General features: G+C 35.8%; 1 long non-coding RNA gene across 1 annotated transcript; it reads left to right on the forward strand.

Moving 5' to 3' along the window:
* The first annotated feature begins 2,370 nt into the window (after window positions 1-2,370).
* Window positions 2,371-7,075, forward strand: LOC107763731 (uncharacterized). The gene is made up of 4 exons (XR_012700327.1): window positions 2,371-2,701; window positions 4,209-4,319; window positions 5,875-5,993; window positions 6,872-7,075. It is a non-coding gene; the product is annotated as an uncharacterized LOC107763731 (long non-coding RNA).
* Window positions 7,076-7,642: the final 567 nt, after the last annotated feature.

Here is a 7,642-nt window from a genome sequence, read left to right on the forward strand (position 1 = left end):
CGTAAAGATGGCCAATATATTTGTATCTCTTATTTGGAACTTTGAAGAATTTATGGAGGATTAATAGAAGAGGAAAGACGGAACTTGCAAGTAGAAAGATATAGTTAGAGGGAGACAATCTCGCTATGAAATTAAGAGAATTAGTAACCAAATAATTGCTTAAAATTAATGATAGAACAAAACTTATGATATACGGGCTTATTAGCATTCCCGGAAATATAGGTATACATTAAGATCTTCCTCCTCAACTTTCTCGATGAAAAAGGGTCACATCTACAAGATAAAATCGTTAGTAGGTCAAGCACTTTCTTGTTACTCTTCGAAGTTACTATGATCTGAATTGGAAAAATGGAACTTCTACGTTAAATTATATTTACTTTTTAATTTTGTTTTAAAAAACAACATTAAGAAAGCAAACATATAGATCAATATCATATTATTTTAAAAAGAAAGCGATACTGATTCACCTCTATCATAGTGCAACGATCCGACTTGTCGTTTTAAGAAATTATGCCCCATCCAGTGACTTAAAGTCTCGAGAAGCTTTACAATATATATTATGACCCGCGTGTGTGGTCGAGTTTGGTTTTCGGAAGATTCGGAATTTAATTTAAAGAAATATTCTCATTTTGAAGCTTAAATGGAAAGAGTTGACTGGGGAGTTAATTTCTGAGCAAACGACCCTGGAATGGAATTTCGATGATGGCAATAGTTTCGTATAATGATTTCGGACTTAGGCGTATGTTCGGATTTGGATTTGGAAGTCCGTAGGATAATTCGACACATTTTGGCGAAAGTTGAAAAATAGAAGATTTTGGAAAAAAGAAATCCTACTGGCGAATGAATTTTTGATATCGACGTCGGATTTCGATTCTGAAAATAGGAATAGCTCTCTTACATCAATTATGACTTGTGTGCAAAATTTGAAGTCATTCTGGATTGATTTGATACATTTCGGCGCAAAATATAGAAGTTGGAAGAATTGAAAAACTTATAATTCGATTCGATGTGCGATTCGTAATTTCGGCATTGTTTGACGTGGTTTGAAGCCTCGACTAAGTTCGTATTGTATTTTGGTACGTGTTGGTATAATTGGTTGAGGTCCCGGGGGCCTCGGACGAGTTTCAGATGGTTAAACGGACCAAAAATTGGACTTGAAGATCTGTTGGAAATCTGCCACTGGTTTCATCGCATCTGCGATGAAATTGATCGCAGATGCGACATCGCAAATGCGAGATTCAAGTCACAGAAGCAAAGATGGAAGGGCATGGCAGTGGTCGCAGGTGCGAAGAAAACCCCGCACTTGCGGAAGCGCAGAAGCGGGCAGAGAAGGTGCAGAAGCGGAGGGGCATCGCAGGTGCGCGTGACACATCGCAAAAGCGATTCCCACAGAAGCGGAAAAGCTTCCGCAAATGCGATGGTCGACTGGGCAGTGGCCTTCGCAGAAGCGAGATTTCGCTCGCAAAAGCGAGCACGCATGTGCAAAAATTCGTCCACAGGTGCGAAACTGGGCAGAATGTTAAGGACCAAAAATGGTCATTTCGCCATTTTTCGATTGAGATTTTGGAGCTCGATTTTTGGGCGATGTTGGAGGAGTTCTTCAAGACTTTGACTTGGGTAAGTGTTCTATATCCTAAAGTGATTATATTTCATGAATCTATGATTATATTCAGCGTTTAGTTCGGATTTAAATGGAGGAAATCAAGATTTTGGTAAAATCTTCCAAAAATAAAATTTTAAGATTTGGAAGTCGAGTTGTTATTGGAATTCAATAAAATTGGCATGGTTGAACTCGTATCGGAATGGGTGTTCGTATTTCATAAAAATTATGTCAAGTTCCGAGAGGCGGGTCCCGCGTTGACTTTTATTGACTTTTTGGAATAAATTTTTAAGTCGACGTATTGTTATCCGGAATTATTTTCGATGAATTTTAATAAAGTTATACAATTAATTTGGATAGATTTGAGCGGTCCGGAGGTCAATTCAAGCAAGAAGGCGATTTTGAAATATCGGCATAATTTCAAAGAGGTAAGTATCACTACTAGAAAATAATTTTATTGGAACGGTTATTGTGCAACGGTTTTGTAACTGTTATAATAGATCATATATTGGAATGGTTTTAACCGTCCCAATAGAGTCAAAAGGCTTTTGGGATACTTTTGAAGAATAACTGTTCCAATAGTATAATAACCGTTACCAAAAGTAAATATATGGAGACGGTTTGTAAAGAAGATACGATAGAGTTACCTCCGGGAACGGTTTGATAAAATAAAAGTATATTGGAACGGTTTGCTTTTCCCTCCTTACTTTCCCTCCTACATATTTATTAAAAAAACAAAATAAATGACCCCACTAATGTTTTAATAACTCTTTAATATAGAAATGTTCCGTCACTCTCTCTAAACTCTCAAAACCTTGGAGACCGTCTCTCTCAGCCTCAACCTAGAACACATCACCATCGACGAACTCTGTCGGCCAGCTCCGGCGAAGGACGACAACTGCCGGTGAATGACGACCAGTTTCGGCTAACATACGAGCAATCTCCGAGGTAGGATAAACCTTGAAGACATCGTCTCTCTCAGCCTCAACCTAGAACACATCGACCTCACCATCGACGAACTCTGTCGGCCAGCTCCGGCGAAGGACGACAACTATCGGTGAATGACGACCAGTTTCGGCTAACATACGAGCAATCTCCGAAGTAGGCTATCGATTTTTCCCCTGTTTGATGTTTGTATAACTATTTAATTTTCGCTTTCTTTTTCCCCTTATGTTTTCGTTATCTGGTAATAGTTCTGATAAACACATTATTTTGCTTCTACTTTGTTTTGTGTTACATGATACATTTGTGATTTCTAGTTTGCAAAATTGGGGGATTTATTTGTTAGATTTTGATTTTTTGTTTGAAACCATGAGATTTTCTTTGTTCGATGTTTGCTATCGATGTTCGATCTTCGCTGTTCGTTGTCTTAGTTATTCAGAAAAATCATTTTGCTTCTCCTTTTTTCTTTCTCTGGTAATATTTTTTATAAACACATTCTTTTACTTCTGTCCGATTATGCTTGTGCTGCTTTCACTTAAAATTGTATGATTCGTTCATGTCTGTGCTTTAGTCTAACGGGTAACTGTTTGCCTTCACGTCTATTAGACATTGGGGTTATTCTTCTCAGCAAATTGCTTGCCTTTCTAAATTTTCTTGCTTGGTAAAAATGATGTTATCTAATCCTTAAAATCCATCTAATAAACCTTCGGAAGTAGAGCTTTTTCGACTTATAGGTAGTTCTTCAATCATACTCTCATAGTTGTAATTAATAACTTAGTGCAAAGAACGAAAAGCTATAAGCATTCTGTTCTAGTTGTAAACTATTGAGGTCTTTTCTTTATAATTACGACCTAGGAACTTAACTTACCCATTTTCAATTACATATTTTTTGTCCAATTTTATTATGTTATTTGGTCACAGTATGTCCCAGAATAGTAGAACTTTCCTAGAACAGTGAATATCCAAACCTCTTTCTAACCTCAAGTCCTTAAACTATTATATGTACAGTAAACTTTTAAGCAAATGAAAGGGACTATGGATAGAAGACATGGAAACACCTCAATTACAAGCAAATGAGTAGACTGTTTCTAACATAATTATTGCTTCATGTCATGTAATAGCATAATAATTGCATTATGGTGAAAGCAAGTTCATCACAGAGTGATCCTATGAATCTTTTGGAGAATAGAGCTCCTTTGGAGTAAAGCAATGATGTTACAGTTAGAGATTAAGAATTAAATTGTCCCCTGTCCTTTATCTAAAAGAAACTTTTAAAGAGTTGAAGTTATCATGAATAAGTGTATTAGTATCTGTATGAATACGAGCGTATAGAAGTACAACTTGTCCACCCAAAAAAGGAAAAAAATTATATAACTAAAAATAGAAAGAAAAATAAATCTAGAAGTTCAAGTGCTCAACTGAAAGGATGGTTACTAGAAAGTTGATTCATTTTGCAGTTTCAGGTTCGCTAAGTAGTATCTGAGATAGTTTTAGATGCCTCATCTTATTTATGAAGACGATAAAGTGCAGTAATTGTTTGAAAACTGTGACATGCATTTGGAAAATGAAGTGGTGATGTCCCTACTTGTCTTTGGTTGCCCCCTTCCTCATGTCTTTCCTCCTCTCTTGGACATCATCAAACCTTTGCCTTCTTATTTTTTCTCAGGGTGCTGCTCGCCAATTAGCTACACAGAGAAAGAATATAGAGGTCGTTGAATCTGTTGGTGTAGCAGGGAAATCTGATCCCGATAGGAAAGTCAAGTACTTCACACTGGAGGTAAGTGTGCTTTTTCCTTTCTCCCACAACATAGTATCTAGCTGCTTTTCTCGATGAGTGTTGAGTACAAAGGGCCAGTTAAATTTGCAAGCGAAACTGCAAATTGTGACATTGTAATCTCTATCAAAATAAAGGTGGAGAGATGTGATGTATCTGAGCGTGTTAATAAATGGAATGCTATTTTGATGATATAGTATATAGTATACTTCTGTTTATGTGTTGAAATGCTGCATAATGTGGTTACGGCCGAGTGCACCACCATTCCTTCTGCTAGCCCTTCTCATCTCTATCATTGGCTCCCCCCAACCCCAAACCCCCAAATATGGAAAATGAAGGGCCATATTTGTTCTGGTCAACTTACTTGTAATTGAGGTGTAGTAGTATTTGTTGTAGGAGTTCTTCATCCTCAGTTTCTTGTCCTGTCTGATGAGTGTTTAGAATTTGGTCTCAATACATCTTCTAAACAAGATTCTGCTCATTTATTAGAATTGGCATTTGTGACTTTATATTCATAAGGGTTATTAGATGTGCATGAGTGATAGTATATGGTATGGTATGTATATCGTTGTCTTAGAGTATATATTCAGATCCTGCTTGTTCTCTCTCTTTCTCTCTCTCTCTCTATCACACACACACACACACATATTGGATAGGCATGCATTAGGCAATAAGCTAGTTCCCTTTCTATGTTAAATGCTTAATTCTGGCAAATTTGTAGAAGAAACCAAAAAAGGTAGAAAACCAGAACTAGAAGTAGTAACTCATACAACTTAGAGTCGCCGGTTTAATGCAGCTCAATTGATTTTATTACATCTTCATACCTGCTGTTTAAATTAGATATACCAGATGAATATAGGTACTTAGACATATAAAAGGATACTGGCAGTTTGCTGGGAAAGAGATTAAGGAATCATAAGTTTGCCATACATATTATTTTGCTATACTTTGTACCTAAGATAATATCATATTAATTTGGAACCTAAAGAATAAGCCCCTATGTTTGCCCAGCAAAAAGCTTCGTGATATTATTAGGATTGCCACTTTACGGACAAGGCTTTCTGAACTTATAGGTTATTTGTTGATCGTTCAACCCAGAGAATTGTAGTTCTAAGAATACAGCTTCTAGTAGAGGGTAAAAAAGAAATGAACTTAACTACATCATCTTTCAGATGACACAAGACATATCAAGTTGTGCTTAAAAGCAAAGCTAACAGCAGAAGGTGCTTAAGCTATGTATATACACCTTTTTATATGTCAATTGTACATCTCCGTATGTATGGAGACATTAATCAATTTCTGATGAAAAGCTAGGACAAACAGATATATTTATATGAATATCATTGATTCTGCCAACATCTCTTGAGAGCTATACCATTAGATGCATTTTTAAATAAAAATATTGATAAAGCTCCAGTACACCATTCTCAACTGTGAAATTAGTACATGTGTTTCTTCCACTTCTGTTTCCTTATCCACAATACATTTAAAAGTTTGATATGCAAAAGAGTTTGCCATAATCTTGACCTAGAATATATGACGTGTGTGTTTATGCCAGGGTTGTGAAAAGCGAGAAGCGAAGCGTAGCGACCCCTTACCCGCTTCTGTTATATGAAGCGACTCAGTTAGACAAAAGCGTGCGCTTCTTCTTCTTCAACAGAGATTCAGCGACAACAGGTATGCGATGATTTCTTCTTCCTTCTTCCTTCTTCCTTCTTCCTCCTCCTCCTTCTTCTTCTTCCAAATAGCACCGAAATGATGGCGAATTTTTTTTTACCTTCGGTTCTTCTTTCTAAGTCTTCTCCTCTTTATATAATGCTGATCTTCTAACATTCTTCTGCTGATCTTAATTTTCAAGTATTTGCATTATTTTTTATGGTACACACTGATAAGATTGTGGCACGTCATTAACTTAAAAAAATTCATTGTTCTTGCTAAATCTAATAGCCACTATTTGTTAAAATTTACTGGTGTGACATACACTGAGGGCTTGTGAGAAACTTTGTAAATCTAACCATGTTCAAGTATTGCTTGTTTCTGAGCCGTAGTATGTTCAGTTGTTGGTTGTAATGTTGTTTTTCGTAATAGCATATTCTGCTGTTTTTTTGGTTCAATAGCTGTCAGACTTAATATTGTTTAGGTGATGCTGTTTTGTGATGTAATAATGTTCAAAGATGTTAAGGCATATTGTATTACTTAAAAAAAAAAGACCGGAGAGTTGTTTTCTTTGGTTTGTATGTTGCGGATTCTGGTTTGCTGTGTGTTGCTTAAAGTACAGCTACTCATCTTGTGATTTGTGGATGGATCTTAGGTTCTGCATGAAAATTGTATCATGTTTTGAGCAGGTTGAAAATTTTGGGATAGTCGTATTTACAAATGATGTTTTGAGCAGGTTGAAAATTTTGGGATAGTCATATTTACAAAGAAACTCTGCCGAAAAATCAAAGAATTTAGAGAGTGAAAAATTTTTCGAGTTATCAAATTGGCCATTCAATTACTTTGTGATTCAATTATCCTAAAAATTTTGTTTAATTATTTTTCATTGTCTTTTGTAGGTGCAGCGATTGCGGATGAAAGTAGTGACGAAGACCTTACTTGAGTATTGTTGATCGTTGTTAAACTTTCTATTATTATGTTCAAGGATATTTTAGTTTAGAACTTTTTGTATGCAAACTCATTTATTTTGAATTGTTGATCAAACAATTTATTCATATTTTGTTTTTGTATATGGATAATGCTAGTTGGATGTTTTAATTTTATTTCGTGGTTTATATAAGTTATGGTGTAAATAATTTCTTAGAATAAGAAAATATTTCTCATTTTGCTTCCATAAATATCAGAAATTATAATTTGTTGCAATAGAGAATATAACCGTTCCAATAGACCTAGCAAATAATAAGAGCAGTCCCTAATAGCCGTTACAATATGTTATAATATCCGTTGCAATAAGTTACTGATAATTGTTCCAATATATTACAAACACCATTGCAATATATCATGAAAATCGTTGCAATAGACTTAAAAAATCGGCTGTATTATTATAATAGAACGGTTTATATCCGTTCCAACAGAAAAGAAAACCGTTCCTATAGATAGAACAATGGTAGCAGTCCAAACCGTTACAATATCCCTATATATGGAGATGGGTTTTAAACCGTTGCAAATAACCGTTCCGATAGGCCTATTGTAACGCTGAATCCCAGAATGCGTCCAAATCCGTCCCAATAGCCCTATAGGGACGGTTAGTGTATCTACGGCAATGGTTTTTGAAGGGTTGCCATAGCTGTAATTTCTAATAGTGTGTCTTGCTTAACCTCGAGTGGGGG

Source organism: Nicotiana tabacum, chromosome 2 (genome assembly GCF_000715075.1).
Source record: "Nicotiana tabacum cultivar K326 chromosome 2, ASM71507v2, whole genome shotgun sequence".
In the NCBI taxonomy this organism is placed as follows: Eukaryota; Viridiplantae; Streptophyta; class Magnoliopsida; order Solanales; family Solanaceae; genus Nicotiana; species Nicotiana tabacum.